The sequence below is a fragment of the Oryzias latipes genome, chromosome 14 (genome assembly GCF_002234675.1).
Source record: "Oryzias latipes chromosome 14, ASM223467v1".
In the NCBI taxonomy this organism is placed as follows: domain Eukaryota; kingdom Metazoa; phylum Chordata; class Actinopteri; order Beloniformes; family Adrianichthyidae; genus Oryzias; species Oryzias latipes.
Window position 1 is genome coordinate 2,626,646 of NC_019872.2, and position 23,691 is coordinate 2,650,336.

Below are 23,691 nucleotides of genomic sequence, written 5' to 3' on the forward strand. Positions count from 1 at the left end.
AGAACAGGCACGTCATTTTTCAAGCTGCCTGATCTGTCATATTTTTACTGGTGTCAAAGGATCCTGTGTGGATTCTATTTAGCCTTCTGACGCAGCTGAAGACATGAGATAAAGGGCAAGGGGAGGTCAGCCCCGGACAGCGTTTGTCGTACGCAAAGGTCCGGATTTATTCTGGAGCGGGCTGGTCCACAGCAGAACCAGAGGAGGACCAGAGAAAACGGTCCTGCCTTTGTTTCCTCTCTGCCTCCACTGTCTGCCTCCATCATCCTCTGCAGAACTCTTCGCACGATCTTAGCGAGGGAGGAAAAAAGAGAAGAGAAGTGGGTCAGGGCGACCTAGTTTTTTTCTCCCACAGTTCACGGAGGCAGAGGGTGGCGGTGTTATCGTCGGTTAGACGAGGAGCAAGGCCTGATGGGGAGGCAGGGCCTTGTTGGGAGACACAGCCGCTCAGAAGTGGGTCAGCGGCAGAGGCTACGTCTTGTAAACGGCTTGTCATCTCGGGCAGAAACGCTGCACATGAACCTGGGATTAAACCCCCCCAAGCTGAGCACTGCAGTCTCTCCTCTCGCCACAGCGGCACACTTCAGAAACACTCGTGCTGTAAGCCCCACAGCAGGAAGGGGCTCAGGGAGGTACTGCCCCCGTATGGAGGCCCCCCCCGTTCGTCAGCGTTTGATTTCTGCAGTCAGGCAGAACAGTCTTCATGCATTTCTCTCTTTCTTCTCTCCTGTTTGCTTCACTTTATTCAGGTCAGATCATTTTACAGTACAGAGCTCAGCTGTAGAAACCGGTCAAACTGCTGCTTATTCAGCTGCCCCCCCCCCCCATTTGTATGTGTGTCAAAGATAAGCATGCAGATTCATAATCTTTTAACATTCACAGAAAGTTTTTCTTTCTTTAGTTGAATTTGGCTAACTTTTCCATTTCTGCATGTTTCCGATCAGACTGATCAGGGTTTCTACAAACCTCCTTCAGGGACGTTTGGCTGATCCTTCTGAAGCTGCAGAGAAGGAACCAGAGAGGGTTGTCAAGGGGCCCGACATCACGCCACCCTCCCTCACTTCGTGTCCTGTCTCTGCGTCTCAGACAAAGCAGGATAACACGCTTTTCATCTCCTCACTAATAATCGCAGCAGCTGTTAGGCTGAGCCCAGGCCGAAAATCTGTCCGGTCCTGGAACCGGAGTCCGCTTCAGCATTCAAGCCGGGCAGATCACTCATATTTCATGATATGGAACAAATCTGGCTGTAATGAGTCTCTCAGGACACTCCAGCGCCTCCATCAACCAGTCTGTTTTTGGCTCTTCAGCAGAGTAGATCTACAGTGGGCCTTAAATATTTCAACAAACTCATCTCCCTGATTGGAAAACTAGATGTGCAGCGTTTGATGATAGGAACATATAAGCATGCACCAGTTATTATTTGTGTCACTTATTGTTGATTTTTTTTTTTCTTGAGCCAAGAGGACAATATAATGGAGGGTGGGGTTTAACCTGGGAGGGGTGGAGCCGGTCCCATAGTTCTAGTGCTGCTCTTAATTCCAGAACAAAAGTGTGTCAACTTCAGACAAAACTACAAAAAGATGCCCAGAGGAGCTCTTCCTGGAGCCCAGTTCAGGTGGTTCACATGACGGCATCAGTTCTTTCATGAAGGGCAGGCATGTCCAAAGTTTTCCCGGCCTGCAGGGTCCTGTGATGAAATCCATTACATGCCGCCCCCAGCAGTCTGTAAGAACCATGATTTCTTGATTGTTTTTGGTAAATTACATTGTAAGCCGTTGTAAACCTGTGGTGACAACCTGTGCCTGCTTAACCTTCAGCGCCTTAGGGGCCAAACAGGGGAACAGATTTATCTCTGTGATCAAAATAAGAAAACTTTATTTTCCTCTTCACTGGAGCTAAATCTAGACATTTACAATGAATAATATTTAACGTTTCATATGAGCCCAGGTTAAATGAACAAATCTTTATTTTATTTCTGGTCTTCGGCCTGTCAAATTAACAGTAATTTTGGTAAAAATAGACGAATATAATTCTGTTCCAAATGTAAGTAATGAAAAGTGTTCATTGCAAAAACTAACATCAAAAAGTTAATTTGCGTTTGTGTTATTAAAAGGGTTTAAAGAATGTCAGGTCGATTGGTTGGCCCTCGCACGTTTTGACCAAATGTGACCTTCTTTGCAAAAGGTTTGGATAACCCTGATGTTGTCTGAGTCTGCACAAACAAAACAAGATCTGTGAAATGTCTGATGCTTTCAAATGTTTAGTGAGAGCAGGAAGCTGTGGCCTTTCCTTCATCTTCACTCCACAAAACTCAAGTTTTCTACCTGTAGAAAAGCAGCAGCAAAGGTTTAGTCTAATGCTTCAGTCGTAGCGTTCAAGAGTCTATATCCTGCTTTTCAGAGTGAACTATATCTACATATATGATAATATATTGTCTTTGGTAGACTAAAGAAAGAATTTTTAATGAAATGTTCACAGCTCATTTTGCAGCCCAGAAGTAAGACGACTCGACCTCTGAGGCTCCGCCTTTCTGTCCTTGTGGGTGTCGCCCGTCTCATGATGTCATCCTAGAGTCAGCAGTGAGTCTGTGTTTCACCCACAAAAACAAACGACATCCAAACTTTTACAGAGATGGATGTGCATATAGTGGACATGAAAGGAAGGATTTTAGCCGATCACTGCTAGCTCCATGGAGAAAGTGGGGGTGTGTGTTAGTCTGGGGGCGGAGCTGACAGCACAGACTCTTCCTGGAAGGGGCGGTTCCTCAGTTTGTGACATCACAATGAGAGAACCCACTGCTTTTTGTGGATTGGGAGCGGCTGCTGTTCAGAGAGCAGGTTTTTAGAGGAACAGACAGAGATGCATGAATTGATCAGAATGCCACTTTGGGTTTTGTTGTTGTTGTGAGGAATGAACATTATAAGACACTTAAAAGCTCCAAAAGTTGATTCTTCATGATATAGGCCCTTCAATAGGATCTTGGACTGAATTCTCCATCGGATCACTGCTCCCCTGCATGCTGTGTAGCACATAGGTAAATGTTGAACCTGGAAGAGGACAAAAACTCAAAGCTTTACAGCTGAACTTGGGCATCTTCTCAGGTATTAAGCTGTTCACCTTTGGGCACATCCTGTCATGGGTCACCACAACCAATCAGCTTTCACCCAGCTATAATAATCAGAGTGAACTGCTAAAATGTTTACGCTCCATCTGAGCATCAGGAGTCACGTGGTCACAGCGCCGCTGCAGTGGCCTTACCAGATGGTTTCCAGCATGTCTGCGGATGGCGTGTTATAACATCACAGTTTTAAAAGGTCAGGCCTGAAGAGAACCCGAAGGAGGGGGCAGCTAAGAGGAAAGCCTGCTTTCATGTGTGCGACCCGCTCGTGCCCGCCCACGACTCCCACAGAAAAGGCCTTTCATGAACACATCGCTTCTGTGTTGCTTGGAGTTTGTCAGCCTGATCCTCAGCTGCAGGGAGGGGGGGAGGGGGGGGGGCACAGTGTTTGTATTCTGATAAAACCCGTCTTTGTGCTTTTGACCACATCCCACTCTGACGGTGTGGACTCAAACTTTGGACTCTGGACTGCCGTGTTTACTCTGGAGAGTCGGAGGTCTGCAGTGAGACCCAGCAGGTCGTCATCAGCCTGTCAAAACACTGGCTGCCTAGCCCCTCCCCCTCCCAGAATCAGAGAGCTGGGATTGGCTGTCAGGCTGCCAGTCATCCTTGGAGTGCAGGCTGGGAGAATTGTTTTTGATCCTCCACTGGGTCAGTTTGGCTCAGAGCCGAGTCAGAACCAGAACAGTCTGGATTTCCTCAGACCCGAACAAATTCATCGTCTCTCACACAGGTGGAATCCACAAAGCAGCGTCTGCCAAACCATATTAGAAAAAATGCTTTCCTGAAATGGTACTGAGCTCTTGGTGGGGGGTGGGGGTGGGATTGGGGGTGTTAAAAATAAATCCAGCGTGGCCAGTCAGACATTTTGAAATTCTGCTTCTATCAGTCTGATAGAGAGGTTAAAGATGCAGCATCCTGATAAAGCAGGAGCAGATAAGGCCCGCCACAGATTGAATGAAGGGGGGGGGGGGATTGGGGGTGCTGGAGTGGGAGGAGGCCTGAGATGTCTATCAGGTTGCGTGAAGGTTTTTTTTTTTGTCTTGCAGATCCAGTTCAAGGGCGCCTGCAGGCGAGGCAGCTCGTCCTCTCACCATGCCAACACGGCTGCTCAAGGTCATGTGAGCCCGCCCCCTGACATTAAAGAGGAACAGGAAGGGGGGGCCAACACCATCAACGGCACACGTGTACAGTCGCATGCCAATTGAGATGTAAGGAGTAAGGCTCAACTCTGCTGGTCTTTTCTGTGACATGTTTGCTCTGGTTTCTGGAGCCCAGGTGCATTTCATGGGGGGGTTAATGACTTCATGGCACAGAAAATAAATGAATGCAGGGGGAACTGCTTCGTAATTGCCATATGGAGGGAACGCTTTGTTGCAAACTAAGAGAAGGGTCCCTGTGATAAAACTGAAAAGTGATTGCAGACCCTGAGTTTGGGTTCAACTGATGTTCATTTTCCCTCAAATTCACACGAATCTTTGCAGCAGAGTGCCCCCCCCCCCCATGTAGGTGCTTGGCCACAGTCCCACACAGGTGCGTGAATGTGCACCAGGTACATTTGGGTGGGAGGTCCAGTTTTGTCTGCTGATCGTTGCTGTTTTCATCTGTTCTCCCATCGCCTGTTGTTTCACAGTGGGACTGTTGGCGTATTTGATGTTTTTTTTAAATCAGCTTAACAATTGTGTGTGTGTGTGGGGGGGGGGGGGGGGACGCTAGAGCTAGGAGAACCTGACTTTAAGATTTTACAGTTGAAGCTGGTAGTTTTGTGATTTGGGCCCTGGAATGGTTTGGATCAAACTGAATGGCAACAGTCTGGAATAATTATTCCACGCTTTAGTATTGCTCTTCTTTGTTATTTGGCACTAAGAACCAGAGTGGAGTAAATCATTATATTGATGAGTGGAGGCTATTCCTCTGACAGGACGGTGAGTTTGGAGCTCAGTACTGAGCAGAACCACCAAGGTGCAGGGCGCTGAGTGTGAGTGGCGCTGACTTGTGTTGCTCTTTGCTCTGTCGTCTGGTGTTCAGTGGTCAGCTGGGTGTCGGCTTGCAGAGCCCATGACTCTTAAGTAAGAACAATGCGCCGTCACCGAGGAAGACCCAGCTGTCCGGAGCCGGCCCTCGGCTGCAGCTCCAGCGCCTGCTGTCTGCAGGTCTGCAGGTGTTTGTGCCGTTGTGCAGCATCTCACCTCACTGTGGGGGCAAGACATGAAAGTTTCTATCTGTAAAGGACATAGTTGAATGAAATGATTTTTATTTACTGGTTCTTTTATTGGCTTTGACTGTTTTTAGTCCGGGACGTTTTGTTTTTTACACCAGAGTGTTCTGAATGGGATTGAGCATTGTTACAGAGAATGGATACAGATATAATATGGCTGTCTTCGGTTTTCTTGCATATTTAAGGAACACTCAGCATACAAACCGGGTCTGGGATGTTAATAGAGCTGCTTGAGGCTACGCATCAACATGACATCCCAGATGAAAGCCTTTACACTTGCTATAAGTTGAGAAAGAACTGGCCGACCAAACATTATATTATCACTGAGATGGGTGGAGCTGTGCAGTGGAATGACTGAAGTGACTTACTGATGAGGATAATGACTGATGATGACTTGTCTTTATATTATTTCATGTTGGTGTTTCCAGTATTGGCGATTCAGTTTAGAAATCCACGTAAATGATGTTCTGACCCGCTGGATTCAAACGTACACTGAAGGAGACGGGCCGTCTCTCTGCTCTGGACATTTCAACCATTGCTTGCTGCCAAAAAGAGGACGTCTCTTCCAGCTGCTTTAAACCTTCCAATGCTTGATTCAACATGTTTTACTTTGCAGAAAAGACATTTTAATCAGTCTTTTTGGTTTTGTTTTTAAATCGGTGCTCACCACCTATGGGAGCTGCTGCTCCAATCTACCTGCTGTGATGGGATTGGATCCGTCTTTTGGGCCTTCTAAAATGCTGCTTGGTCCTGAGTGTTGGAAGAGAGCAGTGAGGGACCATATTTGGAGATGTGAACACAATTATTTGGTCAGCTGATTGCCCCTCCCCTCTGTACTGTCTGTTTTAGACAGACTATAAAATATTGAGAAGTCTTCAGAAGCATATCAAAGGCTTTGTTGATTATATCATTTGGAAATCTGCAATATTTGTATCACCAGAAGCATTATTGTATTGCTATTGTATGTAACGAACATTCTAAAATTCTCTGATTCTTCACCTTGTAAGAATAATGTCAAGTCTAGCCTCTGTATTCTGAGTTCAAATAAAATGCTGCTAAAAAATAACGAGTTCTCTTCAAAAGGAAACGTTTTCAACAGTAGGGGAGAGGAGGAAAGTTGGCTTGTCCCAAGTCCGGCCTGCAGGGTCGTTTGACGATGAACCCTGGGGTTCCCACCACAGTAGACAGAAGCCCCTCTGCTGTCTTTGTGCCCCCTCAGGACACAGTCACAGGGAGGAGAATGGCTGTACCAGCATCCTGGGATGGGGGGACTTTCTGAAGAGATTCCGATTGCGAAAGTCTGAAGGATTTTTGTAGAAATGGGCTTTACTTTTGGCTCTGAACATTTAGCATGAAAGCGGCCTGGTGGCTCTGTGTTTTCTAATGGTGTGCCAGGTTTTTGATGTTATGCTGTACTGATCATCTGCAGCCTGTGCAGAACACATTTTGGATCATCTCTGTCATTGTTTTTGGTCTCTGATTAGAAAAACAGCAGTTATTCCTTCACTAAATGAGACTTTCCTGTGATGACATGATTATGGTCAGCCATCCACGTGACACATACGGTGATGACAGCAGACTACAAACACGTCTGCTTAGAGACGGGTATGCAGGATGAACTAAAACAACTAAACCTAATGCATCACAGGATAAGCGGGAAAACACGAAAAGGAGAAGGAGCTGGGAAAAGCACATCTCTGCATCACCACTGCTGTGATGCTGTGTTTGGTTGAACTGTTACCTTTTCTAAAGGTAGATTAATGCTGGATGGCAGCTCTGAGAGCATTTCATGATGTGGTTTGGACAGAAAACACTCCACCGTCTGATGGAGGTCCCTGAAGTGTTCTGCTAAACTCTAGTGGAAGTTGTTTTTTGGGCTGATTTTGACAAACTGCCTAAGTTCATGTAGTAAATGCAACATGGGTAAAGATAATTCAGCTATCATCAGACGAGAAGAGCAGTTTTGGTTGCTCACATAGTTCTTCAAGAATCCTGCTGTTTTTATTCAAATGGCTGATGCTTGGTCACAAATGATCAAACTACCAGAAGGCCTTTGTCTGAGGCCAGTGAATAACTGTGAGAGCAGAGGGTGAACTTTCCATGGAGGAGTAAAAGGACTCTTCCAGTTGAACATCTTGCTTAAGTCCTGAACTGTACTTTCTGCTCAGACAGGATTGACCTACAGTCTCTCGCATGTGTGACACAATGCTTTTGAATGCTAACCACACAAAGCTGGATTTGAAGCTCCTATGGACCCTGGTGAACTTTGAAATGTAGCATGAAAGAGGCTCTTCTATCCAGGTAAAAATCTCGGGTTTTGCAACGTAGCTGCTCGTCATCTAGCCAACGGGATACAGTTTCTGACTCTGTTCCTTGTTTAGGTAGAAACTCTTTCGGACTGAACCTTTAGTGGGTTCTTGCTTGGGTTCCGAGTCTTTCAGGCCTAAATCTAAGTAGGCTGCCTGAAAGTCATGTTAGCGAGGAGCAGCAAGCTTAAATCTTAGCTTCACATCATCATACCAGTTTGGGTAACCTTCCGCTCTGTCCATCTTGTCACAGTAGTTGGTTTAGAAGTGACAGGAGGCGTTGTGAACCCATTTCTCTGCTACTTGTGTTGTACATGAAGCTGAACACGCAAAGCAAATACACTGATGAAAATAAGTCCAGAGAGTCGAGAGCAGCAGCATGTTAGTGCCGGGCATCAGTGATGACAAAGATACTGCTCCAAAGTTACATGAGCCTGCAAAAAGATATTTGAACACATGACTTATTGGCTTGCTTTCGTGGACACTATTTTGGCCAGATATGGTGGCACTAGACTAGAGTACTTTTTTTTTTTTTACGGACATTGCCGGACAGTTGTTGGAACACGCCCATTATGACCATTTTGAAGCTGACAATTTCTTGTTTTCACGTGACTCCAAAGTCTAAGATAAACTACCTTTGCTGGCAGAAAGTTTTGGTTGTTGAAGAGTCAATTGGCCTTGCTTATAAAGGTAGCAGGTAGGGGTTGTGCCATTGGATGCACTACATGCAGCGCAGACAGACAGGGACATGTGTTTCATAGAATTCAGTCTGAGAAAGAGAATATAGAGGATGACCAGCTTGTGTGTTTTCATTTTTAAATGTACAGCAGGCCTGAGCGGTGCAGTGGAGACGGACGTTACCCACATGTGTATCAAGCACCACGTTAATGACAAGAACAAGTAAAACATGAAGCATTATTTGCTCTGTTCTTTTACTGCAATAGTTTTATGGCGCTTGTGCGTTATGGTCCCACAGCTGCAACCCTCTGACAGCTTTTGTTAGCTCTGCCATTAATATACAGCTGAAGAACTTCTCAAATAAAAGCCATCTTTATAGAAGAACACACAACCTCTGACACCAACCATCAGCAATGCAGGGGCAGACAGCAGTAAATGTTAGCGGGACCTTTCTAGCATTTGTGATGCAACGTTCTAAAACAAGTTGAAATTGTGGGACTGGTATACTTGACTTAAATCGAATTTTAATGTATTTAACCGTAATTTGCATATTAATTCAATGACTGAACCTTTAAAGCTTATGTGTTTAATAACTAGCATTATCAACTGACTGTCTCTACAATAAACATTTATTTCCTCTTTACATCCCAGATCCCGACATTGTTGACCCATCTGATAAAATTCCCTAAAGTCCCACTTTGGTCATCTTTTGATCTCTCGTCAAAGTGTTGCTAGTTGTCTTTTAAATCCCATTTATGCCATTTTTAGGCAAAATCACAAAACCCTGTCTGTATCTAGAGCGGCAAGAGTTGATCAGAAGTTTACCTCTGAGTTGTGGGCGGGACTGTTGGCGTGGAGCAAGCTCGTCCCCACTTCCTGTCAACCATGTGTTTACACGCTCTCCCACACACTCCTAACCTACCATTAGCGGTGCAACAACAATGGTGAAGAATATCGGAGCTATCCAGCCTCACAGTTTGGATCCAGACTCCAGCTCAGACCAGGAAAACAAAGACGTTGATGGATCCATTTGTCTGTAAGTGGATGATCAGAATGGAGCGGAGCAGGAAGACTTTGGCCTGGTTATTGAAGCAGATGCATCAATGCTGCTTTTTCCAATGGCAGTTTTTCGCCTGTTCCGAATTCAAAGCAATTTGAACAAAGAAATCCTCAGAAATGAAATTTTCAGCTTAGTTTTTATTACATATGTCCCCAATCATGAGAAAAGTGCCATGTTAAAAACACCAAAAAGTGGGTCTTAATTGTGCTGTGGCTGGTGTGAGGTGAGGGCTTGTCTGGCAGATGGAAACATCACCGGGTTTCAGTTCTGCTGATTGTCTGAAGAGGCTGGAATAGTTCCACAGTTGTTCAAAGGGAGATGCCTCAAGTCTGCAGTTAAGTTGATTTTTTTACTGTCATAAATTCTCATTAAAATACTTAACACCAAAAAAAAAAACCCAGAAAAAGTGGATCTCAGCTATAAAACAGTCTTGCTTGGTCCAACAGAGATGTCCCCAGAATGCATGAACTTTGAGACTTTTATGAACAAATGAGATAGGGTGACTCATGTCCCCACATCCTCTTTATTGGAATTAATATGTTAACTCATGCAGCCTGCCAAAAGGGAAGCATCCACAGAATCTGAGGTTTTAGAACATTTTGGGAAAAAAACTGTTTTTGAAAGCAGCTCAATCCACCAGGATCCTGATCACACACTGATTTCAATGATGGACAGAAGGTTTGGTCTAAATCAGGGATGTCTTGATCATTTAATTGGAAATTGGACCCAATCCTAAGGTTTCAGCCTCGATCGGAGTCAGATGTAACATCCTGATCGGGGATTGGATATTTATTTTAATTTTCATAATCAGTGCTGTATATTTCTGTCTTATTATTACAGATGAATAATCTCATAGTAGTCTGCATATCCAGAACAGATGGTGGGATTTTATTGCTGTAAAACAAAGCAGAAAACAGTGCAGTTTGAGCAGGAGGCGCACAAAAACTGTTCAGTAAAGTTAGTGAGATATTCACAGATTCTGACTTGCGTTCTTCTTTTATTAAACATTTTAAACTGACAGGAAGTGTCTCTATTGGTTCGTCTTAACTCAAACAACGACCTGCAAAGACATAAAAAAGGAAAACGGTTGAGTTTTTGTTTCTTTTTAATGAAAACGGCATTCTCTGCGCTGAGACTCCCAGGCTGCAGAGTCTGGAAAAAAGTCATTTGAAAAGAAATCCACAATCTCTCCAAAACCAATAAATGTTAATATTGATATAGTTATGAAAACTCATCATTCTATTCATGCTACAACAATAATTTTGAAAGAAAATCTTCATTCATTTTTGATGGAGATCTAAATCAAACATGATCAAAATGTTTAATAGTTTTGAAGATACTAAAGCTACAGGCACCCGACTAATTATCCCCTATTCTTACTAGTTAATACTTCACTATTTTTCTAGTTGATAGCTGCACTATTTTTATTTATTGTATTTACCGGAATATAAATGGCACTGGAGTATAATTTGCAGAAGTTACAAAAATGCTAATATAAAAGAAAGAAACCATGCAAACGTTTCTCCGTAGTAAAAGTCGCACACTTGGGAGAAAAGTCCAACATTTCTGAACAAATCCGGGAAGAGAAATAGGACGTCCTTAGTGCTCAGTTGTAAATTAAAATGTGACGTTTCTCTTTATAGATGTCATAACCTGCACTTTAGTCTTTGGTCTGTTCATCCATTGCAGCTCATTTCAGAAGGTGAATCATATTTTGTCACATTTTTGAAAACACTTTTTTGGTTTTCTCTCTGCCAAGACTTGGGGAACTGCGTTCACGCCGCTCGCCATTAACGTATGAAATGTTTGCCCGCTAACTCTTTTGACGTGCGCCAAACGTGTTCATAGCTCCTGTCATATGTGGAAGAAGCTTCCGTCAAGTTTTAGCTTCATCGCCACATGGAAACATTGGCTATATATATCATTTGCAGTGCATGGAAGACATGGATGCTGTTTAGAGATCAGGTTCAGTTATTTTGAAGAGCTCTACAAAAGCATCAATAAACATGTCTGGGTTGATGAGATCAGTTTATTCTTCCTTCAGCGATCATCACCTTCTGTGTCTGAGTGACGGCTGCTTACTTCCATGTCTCTGTGACCCAGTTTGATGACTCGCTGTCCCGCATTCGTCTAAAGAAAGTGAAAATAAAAACAGGAATAAGGATGTCTCGATGCAAATAAGGAAATAACAGAACGTTCAGGGGGTTTTGGACGGCACGTCTTCTTCTGCGTTTCTGTCGGCAGCAAATACGGATACACACACCTACAGAGGCGGATGTTAGTGGCGAAATAACCAATATATGATCCAATATTTTGGTTAAAAAACAACAACAAATGAGTCGCTCCTGGGAAGAAGTGGCTCCTCTGGCCAAACTGTGGACAACTCAACCCTCATACTCCTGAAAATACTGTCATTGTTCAAGCTACTTCACAAAAGTTTGAAATGGTAAAAAAATGTTTCTAAAAGCAACCGGAGAAAACCCGGATCTGTTTATAACATTCATTCACTTTTTATATGTGTTCCAAGCGTATCAGATCAGGACTCCATATCTGCAAATACTCAGTCGCTGCACTAATAATCATTATGTAAAAACAGAACTTTTGTCAAATATGGAAGAATGTAGTCTCAGAATCGCTGCATCGTGATTCTTCCCTGCATCGCGTTCCCCCCATCTGGCTGGGGGGGGGGGTTGAAGAGTCAGAACCAGCCTGTCTCTTACCCTTTCTCCTGCTTGTGAGGTGTGTGTGTGTGTGTGTGTGATGGTGTGCGTGTTATGTGTGTGTGTGACAGCTGCCTAATTGGGCATTCTCCCCTCGTCGGAGCGCCTGCCTCTCCGCTCTCCCCCCCTCCCTCAGCCCCGGCCTGGGCTGCTGACGAATGGCAGCGGATTACAGATGAGGACACAGTGACCCGCCTGACCTTGCTGCACAGCCACAAGGGAGGGAGATGAGAGGGTGGGGAGGGCGGGGGCAGTTAGGGAGGGGTGGAAATGGGGCTAGGCCTGGAGAGAGAGGTTGCGTGGGGGGTGACGGCGTCGGGTCAGGAGAGGATGAGCTCGCGTGAAGGTGGGTTGAAGGGTAGCTGGTTTTAGGTGGGGGGTCGGCCAGGTGGTTGGGTGATGAGACGAATGACGAGAGTGTCAAATGACAGATCCCCCCCCACCCCCCGTGTTAGTGTGTCAAGGGCATGAGCCCCCGCTGGCGACCGTCACTGCGGCATTTCCCCCCACTTCTCTCTGTACTCTTCTTCTCTTTCCTACTTTTTTGTGTCTGTCAGACGATCAGCTCAAGTTCGACTGCTGCAACCCCCCCTGGCAGTGATGTGCTCGGTCAAAAGGAGGCAGCAGGTCCTTCACTCTGCAGAATTTTAATTTCTTAGAGGACTAAAGATATTTCTGTGCCCCCACCCACAACTCTGCCCTCTCCCAGCAGACACCTCTTCCCCACTGTGTGGCAGAGACTGCCAAGGTGAGGTGTGTCCTCTTGTTAAGAGCGATTAATGGCACTCGTTATGTACATAATGAAACATCATCGCTGATGCGGAGGGTGGCGTTGGTTCTCGTGCACACACAGTGGGCTGGGGTGCACACACAGTGGGCTGGCGTGCACACACACTTGGGCGTGTGAAGAAACATGGACAGAAAGCAGCAACACTGAGATGAGTAGTTTCAGCCTGCAGGCGAGTCCAGTGTTGTTGGTGGGCGCACACACACACACACACTGTGGAAGTCGGCTACACTCGCAGCTGCCCCGTCCGCTCGCCTTCACCTCACGGTGTTGAATGTGCACGCCGCTGCATCTTCCTGCGTGCTGTCAGCGGTAGAGACGGCTGACCCGGTGCAGCTTTGACAGAAAATCTCCGTCTTGATCTGCTTTGTGTGTTCTGCTAAATGTTCTCCTCACAGCAGCTCTGAAGTTGACCTTGTTGCTGTTTGCTGGTCTGAGGCGCGTCTGCCTGGAAAGGAAAGGAAGCCGTTGGATTCCCAGCAGATTCTTATTTTGATCTTGTGTGTTCGTGCGTGCGTGTGTGTGTGTGTGTGAGCACTCACACCATTCGGTGCCTGAGTCAAGCTGTGCGAGCTCGTCTAATCCCACGCCCCGGTGCACGTAGCCTTGATTGGTGGCAGCAGCTATCTGTGCAGAAGTCAACCCGGCCTCCTTTGGCGTTTGCTGGGGTCTGAAGAGATGGGGGCACTCGGGGCGTCAGCTTTTGGAAAAGGTGAATGAGGAGAGGTAGAGGGGGTGTCAGCGGAGGGATGGCTGAAACCACAGGGGGGAGCAGGGGGGAAGCCTTATTGTTATTCTGAAGGAGTGCTCCTGCCAGCACAGAAATTGATCACTACATTTTACCTGGATCAGCCTCCGCAGCTGAGGATGACAAGGTGTGCAGCCAGATGTGTGTCCACATTCAGCCGGCGTCAAGGCAGAGGAGGGGGCGTGGCTTGTTGTGGTTTCAGTGTTTTTGTTGGCGTCTTGAGTGTTGCCCCACCACACTGTCGTCCCTCTCCTCCTGTTCTCCTCATCACAGCGAGCGCCTGTTGGGGTTGGATGCCCACCGTTTCTTGGTCTCTGATTTAAGTCCGAGGCTGACGGGGAGGAGGGGCTTGTTTCCTGCATCCTGGATGCTGCGCTCGTTGTCTGGGAGGTTGACAGGAAGTGAGCTTCTTTTGGTCGCTGTAAAGGTGACCTGTTTAGTCACAGCAAGCCAGACGCTTTGTTTGTGCTTCTACTGTTTATGTGGAAGGTTCATTCACTGAAGATGGAGAGCTGGACGGAGTGACTCCTCCCCCCTGGTGTAATGAGGAAATACTGAGGATAATCAGGATGTTAAGAAAAATGTATCAGATCCAGAACGTTTATTCTGACGCATAGAATAACAGACTAACATGGGATTTTGGCTTCTTGGAATCAGCAGGTACTTCCTGTTTGGAACGCCAGAGGGGGGGGGGGGGGGGGGTCACTCAGTCCAATTCTCTTATACAGTCAATAATCTAGATACTAGTGACAGTCATAATGTAGTAGCCTGTCACTGTTGGCGTGATCTGTTCCTCTAGTTCAAATGTTGTTTAGTGGCCCCACCAGAATCCTGGAGGATGATGGGAGCAGATACTATATTCAAAGCTCCTTCTTGGTTGGTGTGAGTGAAGACTGATCAATGCTTTTCTACTAGTTTGTTTTTCAGATTCATCAGATTTGAATTTTTACCCCTGATTTTATGTAAATAGGGATAGTCATCAACGTACCTTGAAGTCTTTTGAGACCAACTGTATGAAATAATAGAAAAGAGAACAAAAACAGTTCACTGTAATTTTTTATTGATTTTAAAAAGTTCATAGGCTTATAAAATCCCATGAGTACAAACAGAACCGATGGATTTCATGCAGTGACAGTGACCATGATGACATGAACCTCGTGTGGCCTCGGTTTTGCACGCTGCTGCCGGTCTGCTGGTGGCAGATGCAAACCAGCTCCTGCTTCTCCTCTGAGCCCGGGGGATGCAGACAGTTACAGTTACCGCTACTCAGGTGGAAACTCAGGTGTTCTGTGAGCAAAGAAGACCAGGAACTAGTGAAGTCAGCACCCTTTCTTACAGAGAGAACGTGTCTTCTTCAGCTGTTTATGTCGGTCATATTTACGCTCAAAGGCAGGCACCTGATAAGTTACTTTAACTCTTTTTTTTCCCCCAGACAGCATTCTTCTTGTTTGCTAATTCATTTTGATGAATAAGGCTACGTTCATACTGCAGACTGAAACGACCCAATTCTGATTTTGACGTCATCGATACGCTACAAACGTCATCATTCTGCGTTGAAGTAGGTGGGAACGAGAACATAAACATCAACCATGGCGGACGACGCTGCTGAGACCGACTTCACTAACACTGCTCCACAAAACGCCATGACCAAACTTTGCTATCCTCCTTTTTCCTTTTCTTCTTAAAATGAGAAGATTGTAATTGTGCTGGCTCCTTCATGAAAATAAATGTATTAATGCAAAAAGAGCTCTGCTCACCTCTATTATGGACCAAACAGGAAATGTCACTCATGACCCGGTCAAAATTAATAACGCATTTGAAAAATTCTATAAAAACCTGTACACACCGCAGATCAATCCGTCAGAGCAAAGTATTGACTCATTTCTTAATAATGTAAACCTACCCAGGCTAAATGAGGATCAAATCACAAACTTAGATTCTCCGCTCTCGCTGTCTGAACTTCATGAAGCTCTGTTACTTATGCCCAATGGTAAAGCACCAGGGCCTGACTGCTTTCCTGCTGAGTTTTATAAAGAATTCTGGGAACAACTGGCACCAACATTTTATAAAACGGTCACATCTATTAATGAGAGCCAACCAATGCCACCTAACATGAACTCAGCCAACATAATTCTTCTTCTAAAACCAGACAAAGATCCCACTAGTCCTTCAAGCTATCGCCCTATTTCTCTAATCAATGCAGATGTAAAAATCATCTGCAAAGCACTAGCACAGAGAATAGAAATAATCACTCCTCACATAATTCACTTCGACCAGACTGGATTCATCAAAGGCAGACACTCGGATGATGATGTCCGTAGACTAGTTAATATAATAGACTTTGCCACCATTGAAAACCAGGAAATGACGGTACTATCGCTGGATGCTGAAAAAGCCTTTGACAGAGTAAATTGGAAGTTCCTTATTGCTGCCCTCCATAAGTTTGGTTTTGGAGAAGCATTCATCAATTGGATCAAAATATTATATCACAACCCCAATGCATCAGTTAGAACTAATAAACAGACTTCAAACAGGTTTTTTCTTGGAAGAGGAACCAGACAGGGCTGCCCACTCTCTCCTTCTCTTTTTGCTATATTCATTGAGCCTTTAGCTGCAGCAATAAGACAGAATGAGAGCATTATATGAATAAAAACCAAACACAGCCATCATAAAATTAGTCTTTATGCGGATGACATATTACTGTTTTTAAGGAATTTACATTCTGTAAATGAAACAGCAACGATCATAAATGAATTCTCCTCCATATCAGACTATTCCATTAATTGGAATAAGTCTGTTTTATTACCACTCAACAGGAATATGGAACAAAGACTCACAATTCCAGTTAAAACAGGAAATATCAAATATCTGGGTATCTACTTTTCCCCCAAACTATCAGAACTGGTGCAGCTAAACCACACCCCATTACTGAAAAACATACAGGACGATCTAACACGCTGGACCAACCTGCCTCTGTCCCTTATGGGCAAGGTAGCCACGGTTAAAATGAAAATCTTACCCAAGGTTAATTATCTCTTCTCAATGATTCCCACACAACCGCCATTAAAATGGTTCAAAACATTAGACTCATCCATATCAAGCTTTTTATGGAACAATAAACCTGCAAGAATAAGTCTAAAAACTTTAAAATCTGCAAAAAGCTGTGGAGGATTAGAATTACCTAACTCCCACAAATACTTTCTTGCAAATAGATTACAATATATCTTAAAATGGTTAAAAAATAATCCAGAAACCAACTCATGGTTAGACTTGGAACAGGCGTTATGTGGAAAGATCAACCTGTCACAGCTACCATTTATTAGCCAAACAGTTAAAAAACAGGATTGTTTCAAAAGCATTAATATAAATGCCACTTTAACGGCCTGGTGGGAATTTCTCAAAATATCCAAATCATCAATTCAACCGTGCAAAATGACACCCATCTGGAACAACCCGGACATCCTTATTAACAAAAAAAAATGATTCACTTCCCAGCTTGGCAAGCAGGGGGCATAAAACAACTAGAGCACGTAATTATTGATAGAAGATTCATAACTCCCCTGGAACTTCAAGACAAACATGGAATAAATAACTTCTTGGAATATCAGCAACTCAAATCAAGTATTACTAAAAAGTATAAAATTAAAGACGACGATTTAAAGCTACCAGATGTAGTTACCACTCTGATTAATTTTTCAATGAATAAAACTCTCTCCAAAATATACAAACTTTTATGTAATTTAGATAACAATATTGCCCTTCCAACAAAAAAATGGGATGTAGATTTGAGCATCAGCACAGATGAAAGCTTCTGGTCAGAACTCTGTGTAAACACCTTTAAACTGACAAAAAGTCCAAATCTGCAGCTAATCCATCTCAAAACTCTTCACAGAATTTACTACACTGGACAGAGTATGTTCAAGATGGGTTTCAGTAACTCAGACATTTGCGAGCACTGTGACCGTAATCTACCCGACAGCTACATGCACGCACTGTGGTTCTGCACTCCTGTCCAGGCTCTCTGGCAGCAGGTATGTGCCGATTTATCAGTCTGGCTTAAGGTTTCAATCACTGCCTCACCGTCACTTTGTGTGCTTGGTGACATGAGTGCCATCGATATAGAAGAAGGATTAGCATCTATCATTTTCATAACTCTTTGTATTGCCAAAAAAACTATTTTAATAAATTGGAAAAACAAGAAAAATATAAACATAAGTCAACACCGAAATCTGCTGTTTGATCATATCAGCTTGGAAAAAATGTCAGCCCAAAGCTCAAGTAACTTTGAAAGAATTCAGTCTCTCTGGTCTCCTGTGGTTGACTCCATGACTTAAGGGGTGGGGGGCTTGGTCGTCGCTGCTCCTTGCCCTTCTGCCGTGGTTTGGGGTGGGGGTCGGGGCTTCCGGTGCCTGGCGGGGGCGGTGGGGGCTCCGTTGGTCGGGGGGTCGGGTCCGGTGCCTGGGTGGGGCGGGCTGGGGCGCTGCGTGGTCCTCTGGGCTTGGGTGTGGGGGTGCGTGGTGGGGGGGTGGGGTGGTGGTCTGGCTTGGCTTGGGGGGGTGGTCCCTTTGCCTGTGCTGGGGGGGGGTTGGCGGGGGGCCCTGCTCGGGGGGGGGGGGGGGGGGGGCAGCGGCGCAGGATGGGCTGCCCATCTGCACCTGGGGCTGGGATCGGCCCTTCCCTGGCTCTGGGACGGGACGGGACAACCCTCTCGGGGCCCCCGGTCGCTCTGGGTGTCACCCGCTTTGGCTGCGGGGTCTGGGGTGGGGTGGGGGGCTTGTCGGCCCTGTCCTGTCGGGGGGCGTTCTGGGGGGGAGGGGGGGCCCATTATTGGTACGGGTCGGGGGGGCTAGCGGGTCGGGGTCTCCGCTGAGGCAATCAGTGGTTGCCTCGGCCGGTTGGCCTCCTCGGTCCCGTCGAGGCCTGACCAGAGATCCTCTAGGGCCGGCGTCTGGGGGTGGGGGCCTGGGCTTGCTACGGGGGGGGGGGCAGCGCTTTTTTAGCTCCTCTCTCTCTGTGTGGGGTGGGTGGTGCCGGGCCTGGGGTGTCGGCGCCTCCGGGGGTGGGGCCCCTGGGCTGGGTGGCCCTGGCCCCTTTGCTGGGGTGGGCTGGGGGACGGCAGTTTGACAACCGGGGGACAGTCTACCAGCTGTCCCCAACTTACCCCCTTCCTCATATAACCTCATATTAGGGTGAGGGGGTGGGGGGTCTAACCTGCGATGCGCCTTGGGGGGGGCTACTTGGGAGTGGCCCCCCTCCTATGGTTGCCGTATGGAGTGGGCCCCCCCTCTTTCAGTTTTATTTGCACCTTAGACATGTAGGGTCCTTGGTAGGGGGGGTGCTTGGACATCACTGCAAGCAAGCAGCAGATGTCCTCCTGGCACCCTACCCGCCAATTTTAACCGCACCTTAGACATTTAGGGCCCCTTGGTGTGGAGGGTGAGGGGACATCACTGTGAGTAATCAGGAGATGTCCCCTTAGTGCCCTACTCGCCAATTTTAACTGCACCCCCCTTAGTACACACACCCCTCCCCCTTCAATATATACATTCAAACATAAACACACACACATGCACACAAACACCCTCTCAAACACCCATACACGCACACACATTTTACAAGGAAGGTGGGACCTGGGTCCATCTGTCCCCTACCCCTTCCCTGGTGGGGGGTGCGGGCCCCTTGGCGATGGCGACCGTGTCCCTTGGGTGCCGGCTCCCTGGGCCCGGCGGTGCTCTCTCCGCACGGTGGGGGGGTTCATATTACACCTGAGCCGGGGGTGTTAGTGTCCCTGGGGGGTGGGTCCTGGTCCTTGCCCCTGGGCGCTGGGCCCCGCCAAACTTCCAACATGGCCGAGCCTGGTCGGGCCATATTTATAACACCCCTTGTGGGCCGCCCTTTTTTCCCCGGGGTTCCCCCCTCCTGGGCGGGGGCGGCGGGCCCCTGCCTTGCTCCTACCTGGACCAACCGTGGGCCGGGTGGGTGGCTGCCTGGAGTGCGGAGCGGGTCTCCCTTGGGGGGTCCTGGCTCGTACCTGGGGTCGGGGCGGGGGGATGCCCGGAACTCCTGGGTGGTGGTGGGGTGCTCGTCTGGGGCTGTGGGCGTCCCTCTCCGGTGGGGCCCTGCGTTGGGCTCTTCCGGCGCGGCGGGGGGGCTGCTTTCCTGGCTGGGCTGGGGCGGCGCTCTCTTTCCCTCCGCGCCTCCCTGCTCTCTGGCTCTGGGGGCCTCGCGGCGGTCCTGCTGGCCCTGGCCTGGGTGGCGGTCTTGGTCGCCCGGGGGGCGGTTGTTCCCTGCCTGTTCCCGTATGGCGTTGGGGGAATTCCGGCTGCCGCTGCTGCTGCGGCGGGGGTCTGGGTGTGGGGGTGGCTGGGCGCTCCTCCTCCTTCTTCTCACATTCCACCATCCATTTTAGAAGAACATAAACACTCACTTGAGCACTGGTGTTAGCTCACCTTTGCACTAATAGTTTGCGTGATTGAATGAATGAAAGATTTCACACTAGTTGGTTTAAAGGCATAGGTATGCGTTCGTGAACACTATCTGTTTTGTGTACATGTTGACATGTGGACATTTTTGCAGCTAGCAGGTGTGTTGATAATGTTTGAGTGTGTGTGAACAGGCCCCGCCCCTTTTGTACTACATTTGAACCGTACCGTAGTGATAAACAACCAGTAAACCTGTCTGCTCTATGCTGCTTCATGGTCTTACCCCCCTTCCCCTCCTATTATCACCCTCCTACCCCCCCCTCTCTCTAATGTCCCTCTCTCTTCTTCCCCTCTTTCTTTTTCCGTCCGGTCCAACACCAAAGATTTTCAAACATGATTGAAATTAATAAAGTTTTGCCTCAATTACAAAAGGGGTTTGTTCAGTCATACCTTTGGTTTGTCTGAAGATTAATAACCCCTCTTGTTAAAATAAAATATGTCCAACACAAGAGGCCCTCAGCTCTCATCTGTTTGCCTAGCTGTTGGACAGGACAAGTTAAAAGAAAAAAAAAAAAAAAAAAAGAGCTCTGCTGTTGACAACACTGTTGTTGACATCCATTGTTAACATAAGCTATTTCTGCAAACAACAGTGACGTCGTTCCCCGTTGAGTACTCTTCTGCGCATGCGGGTCACTTCTGGGTCATTTCACGGTCACACAGGAGATCACAAAAATTCACATTTAATTGGAAATGTGAACGGCCTTCCAAAAAAATTGATTTTATTTCAAAAAAAGGGAATTGAGCATGAAGCCCTGCAGTGTGAACGTAGCCATAGTGATGGTTGGAAGGTTCTTAACTTGGCTTAAGTGTTGCTAGCAAAGTCCTGACGGGCATGTCCTCCTCAGACCACATGGTCCGTGTTGGACAGTAGACCGCAGGAATGAAGGTGCTCTTTCCTTTTTGACCATTTTAAAGTCAACCTAATCTGATCGGTTACGGTGGCGGTCACATGCTCGTGTGTCATCAAAAGTCAGGTGGATTTTATATCCACTGCATGTTACTGATTCATGAACTTCTGTTCTCTGTGAGCGATGCAAATCCAATAAGCAGTTTTCATGTCTGCTGCATAGAATCAGCAGAGCTGCAGGATCCGTTCTGCAGAATGAGTTGTGTGTGGTTGTGGTGTTCTTCCTCTTCTCTGCACCACCCCACTCTGGTTGCCAGATTTCTTTGCATGCATTAGGGTACTTGCTGGACTACTGTGTTGGTTGAATATTTACTACGCTTAGTACGAACAGTGTCAGCTTTTCTCTTGGAGGAGCCGTAAAGATAAGACATCCACATAATTCTTCAGTTACTGTTTGTGAGGAAAATGGAGCTCATCCACTGATGGACCGTCAGCGAGCAGCTCAGGCGAAGCCGCTGACGAGCCTAAAGTCTGAGAGGTGTAGCCCCCCAAAATATTTCCTCAAAATCTCACAGGTGAGGCAGGAGGTTCTGCTGAAGGAGGTGTTTCTCCAGCAGGAGGTGGATTTCCTGAATTATTATCAACAGGAGCTGAAGGACTGTAGGCAGTTGAGATATTTTAAAGCCCCACTCTTTTCTTTATGTACAAAGGAAAAATATTCTTTTTTTAACATTACGCATGTTTTACTAAATTTTAATCTTATAAAAAGAAGAGGATTTTTGTTAGTCTGAAGATAGTTTGCATTGTTGTCTGGACATGCTGGCAACAACTATTACACACTATTTATTCAGCGCCACTTTTGAATGCTTTGTTTTATTTTAAAGAAAAAAGCGTTTTGTTTTTCTTTGCCTTCTTGTGGAGGACATCAGGTGGAAATTAACACGTGTTCACTGCAGTGTTGCATGGGACCCTTTGGGACGGCCACCACTAATCTTTCTTAGCTAACGGGACAGTGTTGTGTTCCAAAACCTCCTTCCGTACGATCAGCTCGTACCTGCTTGGGTCTGCAGGAAGCTGTCACTCAAGGGTTTTTATGAAGTCTGTCTTACAGTGAATTTACTCGGGGATTGGAATTCATGTCTGCCAGCCCAAAGATGAATTTGTTTCCTTACCTGTTTACACTTGTGAGGACTTTTGGGTGGGGAGTGGGGGTTGGGTATTATTTTAAAAATGGCCCTTCTTGATTACATTAATCCTAGAAAACACTTTCCCTGTAAAAAGTTACACCATCCCTCTTGTAGGGGGATTTTTACACATTATAACATACCCAACCAAAATTACTGGTCATAAAAAATGCATCAAACCATGACAACATATGATGATCAGGAGAGTGAGTGATTTTCTTTTATTTTAAATTGTGATATGTGTAACAAAATAAAAAACAGGAAGTTCCTAAAAACATGCTCAGAAATTTCTGGAAAAAGTAGGAATTTGAGAAGAAAAAATTCCAATAAAATAAAATAAAATGATACTAGAAGCTCCTTGACCCGCGACATATTGAAATCCATGGAAATACTTTTGCTCTGTTGAAAATCATCCGGTGTTAGTGCTCTAGGGTTAAAGCTTAAATGTTTGCATTTTTCAGAGGCAAAACCTCTTGAATGTCCGGTGTGTGGACTTTCACTTTGTCCTCCCCAATTGGCAATTTAGGATGTATTGTTGAGGTGGGCGGAGCAAACTTTGGGTATTGTGCCCGTACCTTTTCAGGCATTGTTTTCATCTTTTCGATTTAATGGTTGTCGTCAGAGGTCATCCTCCCACATGTCTGTGCCTGAAATAAAGACAACTGATGATTTGATTTGATGATTGTTCACTGCAGCCTCCGAACATAGCTGGAGCGCTCCTCGGTGTGGTTTAAAATCTAAAAAGCAGGTCAACAGAAGCATTATGAAAGACTAAAAGGTAGCAGAGATGTGTCTTCTCTTTCTGTCACTTAGAGCTCACTCTGCACACACTGGAACAGTCCAGTTACCCTCAGTGGAAGGAACAAAGGAGCACTCTCTTTAACCCAATAAAGGCAGACATTTTGCTGACTCACAGCAACGGCCTCCTTCGGAACGATGCCAAGGATATTATGGAAATGATTCGTTAAAGGCCAAGTTTTTGTAGCTGGTTTAATCCAGCTCTCAGGGCAGCCTGACAGTGAGACATTTGATCTCGACAGCAAAGTGTCCCATTTCTCTCAGACAACACCACTGCAATGTGTTTGAAGGGCCCAACTCTGCTGGCCAAGGGGCAATACTCTGTTCCTATTTCCAGCAGAGGCGTTTATAAATGTGAAATGTTTGTTAATGTGGAAAAAGGGGGTTAACAGAAGATTACCTCTGATAGAAATGAATCAGGCATGCAGTGATGGCAGCCATGCCTTATTAAGGTGGAATGTGTGTGTTAATTTGCTGCACTAATTCTCCACTCAGGAAATGACCCTGGGGTGGGTCTTCCGAACAGCACACAAATATTTACCGTGGACACAAACATTTTTGGAAGCGCATCCGTGAAAGCCCGAACACGTAAAGTAAGAGGGAAGTGTCTGTGATCCATTGCAGTGATATCATCGGTCGGCGCTCAGCCACTCAGCTGAGCTCTGAAACACTTAGATGACTCATCAAGTGTGCATGAATTCGTCTGTGTGTTCTCTCTCAACCCCAAGAACTCCTTGTGCTGATG

The 23,691-nt window shown here is 46.1% G+C and overlaps 1 protein-coding gene across 3 annotated transcripts in view; it reads left to right on the top strand.

Moving 5' to 3' along the window:
• Nucleotides 1-23,691, top strand: part of nrip1 (nuclear receptor interacting protein 1) — a 50,298-nt gene that overhangs the window by 13,909 nt on the left and 12,698 nt on the right. For 2 of the 3 annotated variants that reach the window (XM_023962199.1, XM_023962200.1), the window contains exon 2: nucleotides 4,168-4,329. The exons of the other annotated variant lie outside the window; for it this stretch is intronic. The gene's annotated coding sequence lies outside the window, so the exon portion shown is untranslated. The remainder of the gene's footprint in view (nucleotides 1-4,167; nucleotides 4,330-23,691) is intronic. 3 annotated transcript variants of the gene reach the window in all.